The 18053-nt window shown below is 37.3% G+C and overlaps 1 long non-coding RNA gene across 1 annotated transcript; it reads left to right on the top strand.

Annotated features, from left to right (window-relative positions):
• The first annotated feature begins 5065 nt into the window (after window positions 1–5065).
• On the top strand, window positions 5066–13479 carry LOC123648975. The gene is made up of 4 exons (XR_006738852.1): window positions 5066–5092; window positions 6917–6941; window positions 7335–7382; window positions 13419–13479. It is a non-coding gene; the product is annotated as an uncharacterized LOC123648975 (long non-coding RNA).
• Window positions 13480–18053: the final 4574 nt, after the last annotated feature.

The raw sequence follows: 18053 nt of genomic DNA, 5'->3' as shown, positions 1-18053 counted from the left end.
CAAAGTCTCTCAGCTTTACTGAACTCTCAACTCCAAGCTTGCATTTCCAATTAACTATAACCACCTTCATTTGGCCATCCCTCTAACATCTCGGATTCCATCTGGGCCCGGCCATATATGACTCCAGTAGGAGAAGGTCCTTGGACCTGCTGTGTCCAGTTGGTGACTGAACCAGGAAAGTCTTGGTGAGAGGTGCTGGGGCTGAGCTGAGATGGTCCATGACCCAAGAGTGTCTGGAGTCAATGGACAGCCAACAGGGAGGCATGAGCCATGGGTAAATGAGAAGGTGGTGAGCCAGTCATCAACTGGAAAGACCGGCTGTCGGTAAGTAAAAAATAAGTAGTTGAAACAAAGACTATATCAAGGTATTAATAGGGTAAATATTGTTTTATAATTAATTTGAGAAATATTTGGTCAACTCAAGTTATCTGTAGACAACTTGACACACTTTGCTGGGTTAAGGATATACCTAATATTTGCAGAAATTCTAGACAAATTTGTATGAATGGAAATTAACTTAAATTCTTCTCCAGTTCAAATATCACATCCTCTTTGAAGTCATCCTCCATTTTAATAGATATGATGCCAGTAATCTCTACTTCCTCTGAACTCCAAAGCATTTTATTTGTAATTCTTTTAGTTTACTTTTTTGTCGTATATATGTTTTATAATTCCTTGGTAGGACTGAAATATCGTGTTCAGGTTAAGACTGTATTCTGTTTGGTTTTGTAGCTCCCTAGCTCTTAATACAGTGCTTTGACAATAGATAATGTACAATAGATAATTCATTATTTAAATGAATTAATACGTGAATGAAATAAAGGATGAATATCTAATCCTACAAATACGTGTGTTAGAAACTTTACTATTTATATTGCTTATGAATAGAAGTTTTTTTGTGAATGTGATGAGCTCAGTGCTGTGTACGATTATGAAAGAGGCAAACAAACAAAACTGCAGGATGTTTGAGTTAGGTTTAGAAGGAGCTGAAAGGAAAGCTGAACTAATACTTCTAAATAGTTTGATTTGAGAGGAAGTTATTTGCTAAAATGTTTTCTGCAAAGGTAAATGATAGTGTGATGATTCATACAGATTAATGCAAGCTGTAGAGTTTATTATTTTGAAAACATTTTTTCAGGTAATTGGGCTGGTGGGCCTACATTCTGCCTGCAATTCCATAAGGCTGAATGTTTGGCTAATATCATTTTCTTTTGTTTTTTCTTACCCACTTATCCAGTTTACTCAACAAGTGCTCTTCTCTGATTGCTAAGTGAAGATACTGAAATTTTCTCAGAACAAAAAAAAAATAGCATTGTTTGCATAGATTTTGTAATTCTCTCAGTGTTCCTGCATCACCATCAAAGTACAGAATTCTGCTTCCTTTTCTTACTGCTGCTTTCAGAACATAGGCTGTCTATGAATTTGAAGAGGAGAAAATAACATGATGTGAGCCCTATCATATCCTTTCTGGAATTGGAGGTTCGGAAGAGCTTAAAAGGAGCTGAGAAGATTCTAGATGAAAATTAGGTTAATTATGGAATCAGCAACAATATTTCGTTTAACCAGTAACTCAGGTGATATCTCAAATCATACCACATTGATGTAACAGAAGAGGATTTCACAGTTGGCTCCCAAATTGGATGGTTTGGGAAGCATATTAATTCAAGAAATACAAGTTAATAGGAATATGTGGAAGCTCAAGGTCATTCTAAAATGATTGGACAGAAAAAGTCTTACTTAGAAAATGGACTAGGCTATGAAAAGTTAAATAAGGCTACTTCTGGAAAGAAAGTCACTGTCAGTATTTCTTTTGATAACACCACTCTGTGTGGGACAGGCCAGCCCAGGGGTGGGGAACCCAAGGCCTTAAGGACACATGTGGCCTCCTAGGTCCTAAGTGCAGCCTTTTGATTGAATCTAAATTTTACAGAACACATCCTTTTATTTTTATTAATACATTTTTGTTCATCTTTTGTATTTTTATTTTGTTTTTATAATTAACATGTTTTAAAATACCAAAGAATAAAATAAGTTTCAAAGACATAATCCTCTGAGGTTGACCGACACAATTAGAACATTCGTAAGCCATAAGGGCTAAATTGATGGCTGCTATGCTCGTGATTCAGTTCTAACTTCCCCCATCTGACTGGTGCCACTACTGTACAAGGATGGTTGGCGGGGGTTTATGGGGGTGGGGTCTGTTATCAGCTTTTGACAACAGTGCAGTATGTTTCTGTTTGAGGTGGAATTTGAATAGCTGCACAGCTTGGCAGTATATTCTAATTCTGTCTGCTTAAGAGCCCATGTTGTCAAAGAAGATCGAGAGAATGCAGAAGGAAGAAAACAGATTTTTATTAATAAACGAGGATAGGAAATTGCAATATTATCTTGTTTCTGCTAAAGATAAGATGATTTGCTTGCTTTGTGATACTGCAGTACCAACATTAAAGAAATTCAATGCTAATCAGCATTATAACACTCATAAGGAGCACAAATATTTTAAATTAGGAGGAGAGATGTGAAAGGTTGTATTGTGGAAATTAAAAGACAAAAAGCAAAGATACTTCTTTTAGCAGCAATTAGACCTGGAAATAATGCAACTTATGTAGTAGCTTATATAGTCATGAAAAAAAGGGAAGCCATTCGGTGATGTAGAAATTGTGAAAGAATGCATTGTTGAAATTGTAGAATGCTTAGACCCCGATAACATCTCAAAGTACAAAGGACTGCCCCTTTCTCGGACAACCATAACTGATCAGCAGCATGAATTAATTTTCAACTTAATGGAACCAATTCATGCAATACTTCAAAAGGAAAATATATATTATTCAATCACTTTGTTTTTTTTTTTTTGAGACAGAGTCTCGCTGTGTTGCCCGGGCTAGACTGAGTGCCGTGGCGTCAGCCTAGCTCACAGCAACCTCAAACTCCTGGGCTTAAGCGATCCTACTGCCTCAGCCTCCCCAGTAGCCAGGACTACAGGCACGCGCCACCATGTCCGGCTAATTTTTTCTCTATATATATTTTAGTTGTCCAGATAATTTCTATTTTTAGTAGAGACAGGGTCTCACTCTTGCTGAGGCTGGTCTGGAACTCCTGACCTCGAGCGATCCACCCGCCTCGGCTCGGCCTCCCAGAGTGCTAGGATTACAGGCATGAGCCTCCGCGTCCGGCCTTATTCAATCACTTTGGATGAATCAACTGCTACTACTCATTCAGTGCAGGTTCACATTAATACTCCATTCAGATCTTAATAGAAGATTTTCTTTGCTAGAAAGAGTTACTCTCTTTGGGCACTTTTGGGAGCAGAACAGGGGGGATAGATATCTTCAACAACTTTCAAGATAAATGTTGCAAAGTTGGACTGAATTTGGTAAATTTAGTGAGTGTATGTACAGACAGTGCACCTTCCATGACAGGAAAACATGAACGGTTTATTGCACAGATAAGAAAAGTATCAACAGATCCATATGCTTGCATTTCTTTTCATTGTATCTTGCATCAGCAAAATCTCTGCGCTAAGGGTACTATTTTAAGTGACACTTTGCAACAAGTTATAAGTATTGTTTACTATATTCATGCAAATGCAACACTGGCATCATAAAATAGTTAAATTTTACGATGAACTGAATCATCAATGTGAATTGTTGAAAGAAGATTTCTATAGTAATGTAGCATTTCTCTGTGATGTCATGTCAAATCAAAATGACTTGAATATTTCTTTCAAGTCTATATATGATATGTTGTGAAAATCCAAGCATACTTCTTCTTCAAAAGGAAATTCTGATGGACGTTTTTCCCAGTTAGCAAAGGTCATTGATAAGCAGGATGATGTATACAAATCATTTGAAGAATATGCAGCTGTAATAGACCTATTAATTGGAGAATACAATAAAAGGTTCACTGACTTTGAGAATCATGACATCACACTGAAATTAGCATTACAGCTTCACCTAGTTGATATCATCAAGGCACCAAAAGAACTACAGAAGGAATTGATTGAGCTCTCAGTAGATGACATTTTAAAGTCATTTTTTGATACTAAGAAAGATCCAATTGAAATACGGAAAAATGCAGAACACCCATGTCTTTGGCAACATGCCCGAAAAATGCTTTCTTGCTTCTCAGTCACTTATTGCTGTGGATCTACATTCTCCTGCCTACCTCACATCAAGCCACCCTTAAGGTCACACATGAGTGATACCCATCTAGAGGATCAACTGAAACTGGGGGCCTCCATGTTGCAACCAAATATTCAAATGCTTTGCAACAAAAAGCAGACACAACAAAGTCATTAAAAGATTATTTAACCTTGAAATTAACAAATAGTTTTCATTTTTTGAAATTATTAAGTACATAGTAGTTAGATTTTTACAAAATAAGGAACATTGTTAGGTATATCTAATTGAAGTTTCTTGAATGTGGCCTTATTCAATTATAGCTAAATTAATGTGGCCTTCCAGCATGAAAAGGTTCCCTACCCCTGGGTCAGCTGAAGATATCCCACTGTGTTCCTGCTGATACACTGAGGGAACTGAGTCTGTAAGACACACAGCTAAAGACTAGAGAGGACACTTCTATCACAGAGGGTGGGTGTGCTGCGGGATGGGACAGGATCATTAAAGGTGGGAGCAGTCTAGTGGGGAACAGAGGGGGGAGGGAATAAGGAAATGTCTGTTCTGGATTCTCCCTGAAGGTCCACCCAGGGAGGTCTTGTCCTCTTGTGTGGTCCATGGGAATGAGTTAGCGAAACCAGGGACTCAATTCAAGCCTTCAACTGAGGAACTGCCTTAGCCTCCAGCATCCTTCTGTGTGTGATTAGTTAATAAAAGGGAGACAGGAGAGGACATATTTGGAAAGGGGTAGCTCAGCTGAAGGAAGAAAATAGGGACATGGTTATTCAGAAGAATGAATTTGTTCTCTCCAGGCAAACTTTATCCTCTGGTGGAAGAGTGTGGTACAATGCCAGCTGGAACAATTGCTAATTTAAAACCAGCAATTATCACAACGGGTCAAGCACGCCACTCACACACCCGCACCTGGAGTGTGAGATGGGTCATGAAGCATTTGCTATCCAGCATGTCACTCACAGGTGTGCTCAGAAGATACGTTTCTGTTCTTTTAAGTTGGGGCCCAGAATAAAGATGTATTGAAAGATAGCCCTATGACATCAGTGTTCTACTTAAGCTGTCTGGTTGTCCTCACCTGTTGTGTGTGTGTATGTATGTGTGTGTGCATGCATGTGCATGTTTATGTGTGTGAGTGAATCTAGACATGTGTAAATTCAGGTGTGTGTGTGCATGGGAGTTTTCTGTATGTGTCTTCATGTGTTTACAGAGTTGGGGGTTACGAAGCAGAGAAACATGAAAGGAGACACTCATTTTAAAATTGTTATAATTTATTGGAAAAAGGGAAGTGACAGATGATTGTGTCTTAAAGTTTTTAGTCGTCCACTAATAATTTATTTTGTTTGTGGTAGATAAATTATTTTTTTCTATAATCTGAGCTTCTGCATGAATTATTGCAATATCCTTATAAATGGGATGAGGGGCAGTAATAATGATATTAACAGTGATAACCCTATAGATAATCCCCAAAATGACGTTTTCTTTGGTACAAGTCTGGGCTGTTTTCTTTTAAGCAAAGTTTGGTTTAAGTTGTAAATATTACAAAGTATGTAGAAAGTTAAAAATAAATTATGTCAAAGGCAAAATACTGTTAAGTTTTAGAAGTGTGATATTGGAATTTGGCAAGCTCACCCCTGCAGAATACATTCTATTGTGGCATTACACATCATTTTCATATATCTTCATTTTATGATCTTCATTTTGAATGATTTGATGGTTCAGAGGTGTGGTTATAGATATGAATTTTATTTTGACATGTGGAAAAAGGCATTTAGATGCGGGTGTGTGTGCTCTGTGAAATGATTAGAAATTATTATGGGGTAGAAAATTTGTGATTGAGTTTGAATGATTGAATCTATTTTAAAAATGTGCAGAGCTGTTAGCTTTCAAAATAATTTGTGCAGTCAAAAGAAATCAAAATTCATTTCAGTTATTCATATTTTATTTTTGAAATAAGCCATAGTTATTTTATTATTTTTTTAAAGTAATGGTCTAACTACACCACTGATTCTCCCAAAGAGGAAGGAATCTTGTAGAAGTTAGGGTTAAAGAGTGCCTTTCCTTAAGATGAAATTATTAATAACAGTTAGTAAGTGAAGAAATGGTTGTTCACCTTTTAATTAGTTACCTGCTTCTTCTAATTTTATGAATCAGAAGGTAAACGGAATAAGAGACAGATGGTAGGGTCTAGGACTTGGGGAAGAGGCCTTGTATTTCATATGAAAAGTAAAAATTTGAGTTCATTTTATTTCTTTTCCACCTACTTCTTGTGTCCTCTCACCTAACTCTTGTATGACAGGAGTGAAGGGCTTATCTATAAAACCCTCAGCGGAGAGTTGGGTAAAGCTTGGGAAAGGAATAAGCAACCCTTTAATTATTTAACCCCAAAGTATGACTTTTTGGAGAATCAGAACTTGGATTGTTAGGAGGAGTACTATATGGCTAAAGGCCACAGACTCTTGGAAAATCAACCGTTTCAGCTGAGCTTCCACATGAGTTGAAGAGCAGAGAATTTGAGATTCGAGCTTTTAGAGGTAACTGGAAGTAAAGGTTTCTGTGCTGTTCATTGCAAAGACACCATGTTCAAGTGAAGCAATGATCTTGAGACCCTGCTCCCCAAAGGCTTCTTGCACCCTGTGTGTTCTGTATCAGAGATCTGGAAGCAGTGGAGGAGTGACACTTAGAGTGTCCCAGGCAATCTTACTGTCATAGCAGAGAGGAAGAATGTAGACGGCTGTCTTGGTATATGCTTATAAAGATTAACGAAGCTTTTTTTCTTTCATTTAAAGCAACTCCTCTTCCTTCTATTTGAAGGTAGGCTAAAACTTTTCTCAGGAAACAGTTTGGGGTAAAATTTTTGGTTGAAGATTTAATAGTTCTATATCTTAAATTTCAAAAGATAGGCCTAGCAAATTCTAAGGACAGACAGTGAACTACAAAATTTTTCTCCAATTACAGATAACTAAATCAGTTGACCTATATAGAGATATTATAAAATTAACTCCAGATGTTTTAACACATTTATTCCAACCATAGTCATAGATGTATAAGTGATTTTATTTATAATACTAGCATTATACTATGCTAGTTTCTGTGTTCCTAAAATAGAACCAGAAAACATTGACGAGACACCCATGCAGACAAATCAGGAGGAAAAGGATTGGGAAAAATCCTATGACCTTACATCGTTTTTGATTTTATCTTCAGAAGCTGTCCTGACAGTCAACTCTTTGTGGAGTGGAGCAAGACTGTGAGGTATGTTTCTGAGACAATGTGGACCAATTTTGATGTTTTCAAAGTTGGTACACAACTGAACCTTACTTCTTCTGTAGCAGGATATAGGGCAGGATGATCACGGAGCTGAGCTTGTTCATACTTCAGTTCAACTGTAGACATTTCCTTTCTTAGTGTCCCCAGATTCCAACCCTTACTACCACGAGGGAAAAGATGGGGTTAGTCACTCAAGCTTGGTAATGCGCACTCTTGTTTGCTAGGACATTTGTTGGAAGATGTTCATTTTGTACAGGTCACAAGAGAGGTTAGCCCAGGGATTTGGTATTTACTATTTATAGAGCAGGTAATTTTTCTATGGAAGCATCCTTGGTACTCATAAATAATGCGAATGACTTAGGCCTAAAAAGTTCAAGACCCTTCTTAGACGTTCTATGACACAAAAGCTTTGAATTGCTGCCCTCTTCCTGCCCCTGAAGGGAAGCCATTAACTTGGAAAGGATGGTCGCCAAACTGGAGCAGATGTTTGTAATTTGGGTTTCAAAGGCCATTATCAAAGATAATAATGCCTCTCTGTGTCATCTGGCTAGCTCTGTTTTTGCATGAAAAAAATTCGAGACCAAGGAGGAGCACTAAGCATGAAAGGAATAGTGTAATTCCCACCCCAGGGAGATGTGGGACCTTATCTATTGAAGCCCAGGGCCAAGAGGAAGGGAAAGGAAACTCTGGGCATAGTTGTGTCTGCTTTAGTGAGTAGCACTTGGTATCAAGCTAGAAACTGGCCTTTGAAGACATTCAGGGAGGAGAGATGCCAGAAAGGAAAGGTCCCTGCTCTTCGCCCAGTGCACTTGCCTGCCCTTGTGAGACATTCCCGCTTCACCATGGAAGTGACCTGTCATTTGAAAGATTCGGGTCGTTGAGTAAAAAGCTCCATGTTGCTTGCGACTGAGAAACTCTCCACAAAGGTCTGTGATGCCCAGGAGGGAACTGCAGCCGGACTGAAAGACCAAAAGAGGCATAAAAAGTCAGAGAGGCATATCCCAGCAGTGTGCCCTGCAGAGAATGGCCTCTCCTCTGTTTGAGGGATGGTCATACCTACTGTCAACCTCACAATAACTGGAATTTGATGACAAAAGGATGTTGGTCTAAGGGGGAGATAAATCATTGCATGGGTTTTAATTCGTGATTAGCTGTATTTGTATAAAGGTATTTAGAGGTCTTGAATCACAAAAACTAAAACACATATCCAAGAAATAGTGATGGTCATTATCTTAATAAGAAAAGATGTTGATAATTTACTGCTGGAGAAAAAAAATGATAGAAAAGTGACCCAGGGGCCCCAGGTGCTCTGTGTTAAAAATATTTTGAAGAAAAACTGTGTGTGTATCTTCAAAAAATAAAGATATTATTGAAATACCCTTTCTAATGGAATTTTTTTATGCCCAAGAAGTCATGAATAATATTTAAAAAACAAAACACATACTCCCTTTATAATCTTTGCAAATCCAGTTGAATGTTAAGCTCCCCTTAAGCTCTATTTACAAAGAATTGTACCAGTTTTCACCTTGATATGGTGGATTTGCTTTCACTATGCAATTGGAAAATTGACTTTTGTACTCCTGAGGGTATATGTTTTTTAATAAATTGGATTTCTTAAATTCATTATTTTTAAATAAAATGCATAGCTAATGCTTTAAAATTTTCTACACATACTATCTTTTATTTTTGTTTGAAGTAGATATGGGTTTGTGAGCTGACTTATAGGAAAGATCAATCAGAAAATACTTTAAAATTAGAATTCTTAGTATGTCAGGCTCACATTTTCCAGTAGGGGGCAAGAAAGTACTACATATAAAATCCAGAAATTATTTTCTTTTTCTGTACATTTGCAAACCAATTAAGTTCCTGAATTGTGAAATGCTAAGAATGATAGGGAAAAAGATATTCAAATCCATTAAATATAATCTTTTTTTTTTAATATCAGAGGGCTATTAAGCATGATCTTAACTGCTCAGTGAATCTCTCGGGGAGACAGAGAAATGAATATGGGAATTTGGGAAGGCCAAGAGCCATGATACCCAATCTCTGTCAATACCAAATAAAAACCCCAAAACCAAAAAAAAAAAAAAAAAAAAAAACCACCCAAAACCCTGACCTGTTAAAATGCTGGGTATCCTGTAAGACACTTTGCTGTACTTGTAGACACACTCATAGTCATTCAAGTGGCTCTGTCTGAGGAGCTGCTTTTAGCCTGGGTTAGAGACAGAGACTGCACTACCCGTGCCATTGATAACAAACTCATATACACATTGGCCAATGCAACTGGGTGGATTAATTATTCATAATTGATCCACACTATAAACTGTCTAGTTATGGTTCAGGCACTCTTAGATCATCTGTATAGTTCTTCCATAACAAATTTCTAAATCCAACCTGGAGTTTCGTATGAGAACCTTTTTATTTTTAAAAGACCATTAATTCGAATGTATTTCCATAGGTTTTTTTTTTTTTTTCTTCTCTCAAGTTCTTTATTTTGATGGAGTGCTTTTCCTCTTACTTTAGCTTTTACATGAGAAATTACCTCTACAATCAAGTCAATTTACCACACAGTGCGTTTGGTATAAATAAAAAATATATATAGTGAAAAATGATGTTTGAAAAATCCTCAGTTGTTGTGTGCTTTAAGTGTGGTATTGGCAATCACTTTGGATACTGTAACACATTCTAAAAGGAAACAGAATGCCATTTGTCATAACCTTACCGCTGTTCCTTGGTTTGTGTAATATTTATTAGCTACATAAGTCGATAGCTTCCACATGAATAGGTTATGTTCACTCAGTTACTTGAAAAACAGATGGCTATTTGAACATAAACTGAGGGACTTAGAGGAAGACGTTTAAAGTACAGTGCTGTGAAGACTGTGATAAAGTTGTCTGAATCAGGTAAGCAGCTTCCCAAAAGACAGTGTTATATTTTATAATCTCTTCCTTGGGAATAAACTTGCTTTGTTTATAAGACATTGTATTTTGTATGATTTACATGGTCACTAAAATGAAATATTAAACTCGACTTCCTGTTAGAAGCAAATTTTAACTTTGAATGTTTGTTTCATTTGTGATGGAAACTTAGAAGATCCAATTTAGGGGAAAAATGCTTGGCATATTGGAGTAATGGTAAATATCCCTTCTCTCTTAGACAGCTTCTATGGAACATGCAAGCACGACTTTCAGACGAAGCAAAAAGCAAGGCATTAGTTTGTATGTGTTTGGGGTCTTACTGGATTTTGTGGAGACTCAATTCTCTACTGTTGTCATGTTTGCTTTATTTTCTTTCTAAGCATTTGGTTTGTCTTATTTTTCCCTTTTCCAGACAAGATTTTGATCAGCTCTTAGCAAGTCATCTGTACCAGTGTTATATTAAAATGCTTCTGATGAGATATCAGTCAGTTTTTCTCCCTGACTTATGATACTTTTTCTTGCCATTTAGAAAAGTAAGATGTTTGAGTAGATGGAAGAGACACAAGAACTGTTCAGTTTATTTTAGTTAAAATACTACTCATATAAAGAGGGTAATTGAAGAGGTTTTTTTCACAGAGGTCATCAGTAGACAGGAACTTATTTTTATTTATCCTTGTCTGTGCGTTCAAATTAGCTTCCCTGTTGAGAAAAAAGAAAATGTTCTTAAAGCAACACATAGATCACATTTTTAACCACGTTTCTCTTCCTTTCATCTTTATAGAGGGCTTTCTATATCTAAAACAAACTGAATTTTAAAAAATATCCCCTTGTAGATCAGTAAGGTTTTAAACACTCCAAAGAGAAAAGTACCCTGAAAAATGACTGCATTAGCCTCTTAACTGAAAAATCTCCCACATAGTTCATTTTATACAACATATGAAAAATAGTTACCTTCCTGTTCACTTTTCCTGCCCATAATGTTGGAAAAGGGAGAAACTATTGAATTCAGGAAAATGTCTTATATTTGTTTTGTTCTGCATTTTTGGAAGCAACCAGATGAAAAGATTTTATGAACTCAAGAAATTAAATGGTCACATTTAGCTACAAGTTTAATTTCCAGCTAAATGAACTCGACATGCTTTATTATAAAAAAGAGTGCTGTTGTATGTGAGTTCCTTCTGGTATGCGGGCTTCTGAGAAACGTAGAGAGTGTTGAGACCAACATTTAAAAAGTATGTGGTCTCTCAAATGCAGAGATTTATCTTGACACTGTGTTTGGAAAACCTGAATGGGGTAACCTCCTTTAGAGCACTGGCCTGGGGAGTGGGAGTCCTGTTACTGCATGAGAAAGTTGCATAGATGTTTGCAGGTATCCCCAGGTGAGAGATTACGTGCCATTACCTGGACAAGATGCAGAAACTGCTTCTTCCACTCAGACTGCCTCCCTGCCAACTCTGACTTTATTTTCCAGGAGAGTCAGTCCTTCTCTGGTGTGGAGAAATGGAATCTATAAAATTCCATTAGTGGGCAATGTGAATTTCAGAGGATAGAAGATACCTGGGCATGTTTGCATTTCAGCAACTGGTTTCAAGTGGTGTCTAAATCAGTAGACGGAGATAGCCTATTGTGTGCATTCTCTAAGTATGCCATTCTACTTTCATATTCCCTGTCACTATTCTCTTCGGCATTTATTCTAGAAAGGGTAATTCACTATTTATGGCATGCAGAATTCATTAACGTTTGTCACTCGTCTGAAATTTTTAATCATCAACAACATGTATTACAGGGCAAAAATGTGCAACTGTCATGCATGTCATTTTGCAGTAGTTTAGTGACTACGACACTTTTTTATAAAGAGTGTAAATGTCAACAATTTAGACACCAGAAAATAAGCCCTTAATTGGTTATGCACCCTGCCCTTCTGTGAGCTCCCCCAAGTGCAAATAGGAGCCCATTTTCAATGGTTTCTATTAATTTCTATTTGGCTAATATGTGTGCTTGTTTTGGTTTACCCTATGTTTAGAAGAAAATCAGTCATCTGAGGTGGTTTCTGTGTGATGTTGCCTATTTGAGTCTTAGAACAATGGCTTTTCTGTTCAGACCAAGAACTTCAGTGTATTGCTTCTATGACAAGAGGTCAGCACTTCTTATAGAAGACCAAGAAGTGCTGCCTTGCTTTCTGTAAGAAGTGACCAACACTTCTTACAGAGCAGTTATTTTGGTGTTTCAGAATTTAGAATTACAAACTGAAAATTTCTCATTTTCTTTCAAAATCCAGAATTTTTAAATCTTTTAACATTGTCCTTTTCACAATAAAATACCTATTAGTATTTTAGTCCCATTCTGGAATTGGTCTACAAAATGTTCCCCAGGGCTTAAAAACAGTGACACGCACTTTCCGAATAAAAGGTGGGCAAACAGAAATGGGCTTCTGAGCTTCAGAGCAAATCTCAAATAAGAACAAAAGGAAAAACTGTCTTTCAGTTTGGGATCACTTGGAGACAGGCCTAGAGAGAGAAGGAACAACAATTGATGAGAATTATTATTTCCTTATTAACTTTGATTTAACTAGAAAGACGAAGACAGTCTAAAACTTAAAACAAAAAAGTTTCCAAGGAACTGGGCTCAAGGGACAGAACTAGATCCAGTGACTACCACACCATTTAGTTTCTGAGTTAGGAAGAAAAGACAGTTCAACTCAATAAAAAGAATATTTATCTCTCCAATGAGCTTACTTAGGGGATATAAAGTTTCTTGTTCCTGGAAGAACAGTTGATCACCCGGGAAGCATGTGTGAGAAGGGACGCAGACATTAGCTGTGAGTTGTATTGCAGCTCCAGGGCCCTTGTGACCATCACGGTCAAGGTTTCTGTAAGGGACTAAGGGGAATCTTTGAGACTCAGGTATTTCCTGCGTCTTACTCAGATGGGGTTAGAAACTATGTAGACAGCCTAGTAAATGGTATTAACAACCAGGACTACATGATCTATAACCATTCCTAAATAGAGAACAATCTTTTTCTTTTCCCTCTCTTCATTTCTCCTTTTTCTCAGTTCAAATTCTTCTCCCATAATCCTAAGGAGTCAGTGTTATTTCTCCACAGGGACAAAATGGGTCAATCTCTTCTCCAGTGGTGTCTCTGATTCATTAATGGCTGTGCTATAGGAGGAAAGTAATTAAGGTAGGAAAAAATCCACAAAACCTACATCCCAAACCCGAAGAACATAGTTTTATGGAGAGCCAATTCTATGAGTAACTTTTGATTTCTAGTGCTGCCAATCTGGCAGGTCTTCAACACTAAATTTTTAAAAATTTAAAAAGGGGAAAAATGCCCAACTTGCCAAATATCACTATATTGTCAATAAAATCAAATGAACTGCTTTTCCTGAATATTGGCCCCCAGGGAGAAAAGCATGCTGATTACTTTAAAGTTATCACAAATTCTTTAAAAATGCTTTATTCCAGGTATTTTTTTCACTCTTTAAATATTTTATTAAGAACGATGAAGTATTTTCTATTAAAAAGTTGACCTTTGGGCTAAATTAATGATTAATATTTTAAACTAATATAGATTATAGCAACTTTGGAGCAGGATTTTTTCCCTAGCACGCCTAGAGGCCTAGTAAAAGTGAATCAGAATGTTATATATATTGGTACTGTTTTATTGGAATAAAAATTTCCCTCCTTTGGATATTGCTGTGATATTTATATATTTTCCAAGAAGCATTTACATAAAACTCAATCTGGAATGTTGACAACAAAAACAAAATAAGAAAAATAAAAATTCAACTTTCATAAGAAAAGGAAACAAAGCATGATTATCAGTGGAAAAGTGTAAGCACTATAAAAAGGCAATCTGAAATATAAGCTATCATCCAAAACACACAGAGGAGAAGGTGTTTCTAATGGGCATTTAATGAGGAATAAGTTGCTGAAACTTCAGTTATTGCAGTGTTGCCTGGAAGGAAATGAAAATGTGGTACTAAAAGTGAAATATCTTTTGATTAACTACAACTTCAAAATCAAACTAAAAACTGAAACTGATTATAAACAGAATGAGTAAAATAATGAAGTCCTAAAGATCTTTCACACTTATGCATGACTAGTGGTCACCTGTGTTAAGTCCACGCGAGGGGACCTAATGTGCCCCGGGCAGGACTGGCTGTGTTTGTGTCTTTCTCTAGGAGGGCGGGGGGCGGGAATCCCAAGCACGGAAACTGTGAAGTACATGGGTTGCCTTGTAAAGGATCACGTGTGAAGTTTGATAGGATGGTTCTCAAAGCAAATCATATTATTCTCAGTATACAAACCTTTCTTGAATTACAATTTGATGTATAAAATTTATGCTTACATATGTTTATATTAGAGTCACTGAAATAGTAACATATTTGAAAGTGCATATAATCATCACTCTTTTCCTACTATATTTTAAGTACTAAGCGCTGTTGGTACAAAGTCCAGGTGAAGGCTCACCTGTGGGGATTTGGAGCAGCACGAGAGTGGACATTAAGGAAATGTGAGTATCTGAGTGATTGCTGATTAATAATTTCTAAACTAATCACATACGATTCATCCATTGATTCATTCCCTTAGCCACCCACAGACTGGTCTCAGGTAATCACAGATGAGTTACACAGACACTAGTTCAAAATTGTTTAGAAAAGAGATTTAGCACTTACCCTGAACTTGTGTCAGTGTCAGAGATGGTGTTATATAAACCCCAGATGGAGTGAGGATTCGGGGACTCCTAGCCAATAAAGGACAACTGCGGAACATAAACAATTTCTGTGGAGTGGCTTAATACTGTTAGATTGGGGCGCTGGGAAGTTTCAAAATATAAGGGAAAAAACATTTTCAAATATGAGTATAGGAGAACAGCACAGAAGTAAATGTTACTAACTGTTTATATAGGAGGGAAGCATGGTGTAGCTGGAATCACCTAAGCCTCAGCATCCAAAAGACAAGGATTGGGGTTCACATGTAACCACTAGGAGCTGTGTGAATTATTAATCAATCATTAATTGATTAATTAATCAATCACTCTGCTCCTCAGGCTTCTATTCTGTAAAATCCAGCAAGAATTTATGCCAAATGTGATAATTGTGCACACTATAAATTAGAGATGTGAAGCACGCACATTATTTTCTTTTTCTTTCATACTGTGTGTAGGGATGTGTGCACCATACAGGTCTACTTTGGTTTCCACCCTGCCACGTGGCCTATAGAATCGACTGTACTTTATATTACTGTGTAACATCCGTATTAAACTTTAATAGTACTTTATAGATGTTGACTTTTTTAAGACAACTAAATTGGATAGTAGCAGTAACTCATGTTCTCGTTCACATCATGACAGTGTTTATTAAGGCTTACAAGGGCTTTGTACTATGCCATGTGCTTTCTCTATGTGAGCTCATTTAGTTCTCTCGCCCACCCTACGGAGGTTATTATCTCATTTTACAGCTGAAAAAACTGGGCTCTAGAGAGCCGGAATGATTTGTCTAGGACTAGTGAGTGGCAGAGCCGGGGCTGGAATGCATCCCTCAGGACTCTAGAGCCACCCTCCCGCATGTTGCATTATAATACGGCAGTGCAACTGTATCTCACTCACACACACACACACACACACACACACACACACACTAAACTTGTACAAGGAATCATCTATTTTACTGGGACAATAGGGTTACTAAACGTGGTGTTATCTTTTAAGTTTGGGGGTTTAAACACACTATTGGATAATTTAAGCATACTATTGCAAGATCTAATTTCATTCCTTTGGGAGGTTTAAGGAATCTTAATTAAAAAAATATGAGTAAAATGTTTGATCTCTCTCCAAAGACATCACCAAATCTAAGCCCAATATAATGTAAATCTACAAGGACTGAACATTTCCTTCCTCCCTCCCTCCATTTCTTCCTTCCTTCCTTCTTTCCCTCCCTTCCTCCCTTCCTCCCTTCCTCCCTTCCTTCCTTCCTTCCTTCCTTCCTTCCTTCCTTCCTTCCTTCCTTCCTTCCTTCCTTCCTTCCTTCTTCCCTTTCTTTTTTTTCTTTCTTTTTCTGTTTAGTTTGTTGATGTGCTCTTAGAGCTCAGAACAATATCTGGCATATAGTAGGTGCTGAAAAGTATTTTTGAACAAATATAGTAAAAATGGTTTTAGAATATAATCTTGATTTAATCATAGAATAGTACCATCTTAAGAAATCCTACAAAATAACCCAGCTGCATTCCACCCACCATCTAAGGCTGTGAATTTCTCTCAAGTCAGGCAGCATCAGATTGGCAACTGAACCCTATGGCTTAATTGTTTGGTGCAAGAATGATTACTTTGGTTCAGTTCGCAGTGTCATTTTTGTTTTCATCTTCCTCTGTTTGTACCTAGGATTGTGTCTGGAAGTATGGTTGACTCAATTTAATAACAGAGAGAGAGAACACTTAGCTCCGTGTCTGACACATAGTGATGATAAATATTTGTTTCTCTTCTTTCTCTTTATGACTTAATGACATGTCAGCTTATAATGTGCCTCTGTTGATATTTGTAAAATTTCTGGACTAACTATGAGAGAGTAATGTTGGTGAGATGGGAAGAACTCTCATTTGTTTTAACAAAGTGCATTATCCCCAAATGCCATAATGGATTTTCCATTAACAAACAAGGCATTCAGATTCCAACCTGGAAGACAAGTAGCTATTTCTTTGTTGTAAGGTTTCATAAAATATATTACTTTTGCCTTTATTTTGTTTGACTTCAACCAAAAGACAATTTTAACAAATAATAAAACCACTTTTTAAAACAAATCATGTTGTAACCATTAACATCTGAGAATACTAAAATCTCTTGGTCTGGATACTTTATATTCTCATTTCTTGCAGCCGTTTTTTGTTGTCATTCCATCTACTTGATTTGAAATGACCACCGTGCATATGTAAAATTTCTTCTGGGAGCTTCCTAATGTTTATCCCATATTGTGTTACAATTACTTTTGGCATCTAGAGGCAAAAATTGCCTCTCAACCTAGACTTAACAGTTTTTTTTAATCCTCTGCCTTTGAAACAACATATTGGCAGATTGCTGGTTCTTATCTGAGGTTCTGGGAGTTCCCTGGTGTTTTAAAATATACGCTTTCTCATAAGCCTCATGTGGAAGTTACTGTTTTATTTCATCTTTCCCACATGCTTCTTGCTTTCTGCTTCAGAATGAATTCTCCACTTACTGCTGCAGGCTCTTTGGTTATTCCATTCTGTAAGCACTTCTAGTCATTGTCTATTATTCTGTGGTCAGACTTCTTCAAGCACTAATCCTGCTAACATCTGTAACCTCAGTAAGATTGGAGTGGCTTGGGCCTTGTTCCTGGAAATGCCGCATGGCCCCAGCATTGGGTGTTACAGACAAACAGCAGAGGGTTAGATGTTTCACATTTTTCTCTCAGTGTTTGGAAACCTCCTGGACTCAGGCTTAGTGTTTGGACGGTGTTGGGACTGGAGGCCAGGCTTAGACTTCCTGAAGGTCGACAGCCTGCTTTGTGGGTGGGAGGAGGGTAATTGACTGAGAAACAAGGAACTTCGCATAGGAAGGCTCTGTGATCCAATATTAAGGGATAGATATTTAGAAAAGTGATATGGGAGCAGCCCTGTCAGATGCATGAACAAGATACTCTGGGTGTTATCCTTCGGCTCCAAGTCTTTCCTCAGTATCTTCACTGCCCTAAGCATGTGGCTGGAGATTGGCTTCTCATTT

Source organism: Lemur catta, chromosome 13, assembly GCF_020740605.2.
Source record: "Lemur catta isolate mLemCat1 chromosome 13, mLemCat1.pri, whole genome shotgun sequence".
Taxonomy (NCBI): Eukaryota; Metazoa; Chordata; class Mammalia; order Primates; family Lemuridae; genus Lemur; species Lemur catta.
Note: the sequence above shows the minus strand (reverse complement) of the source record. Positions and strands in the feature narration are given on the sequence as shown.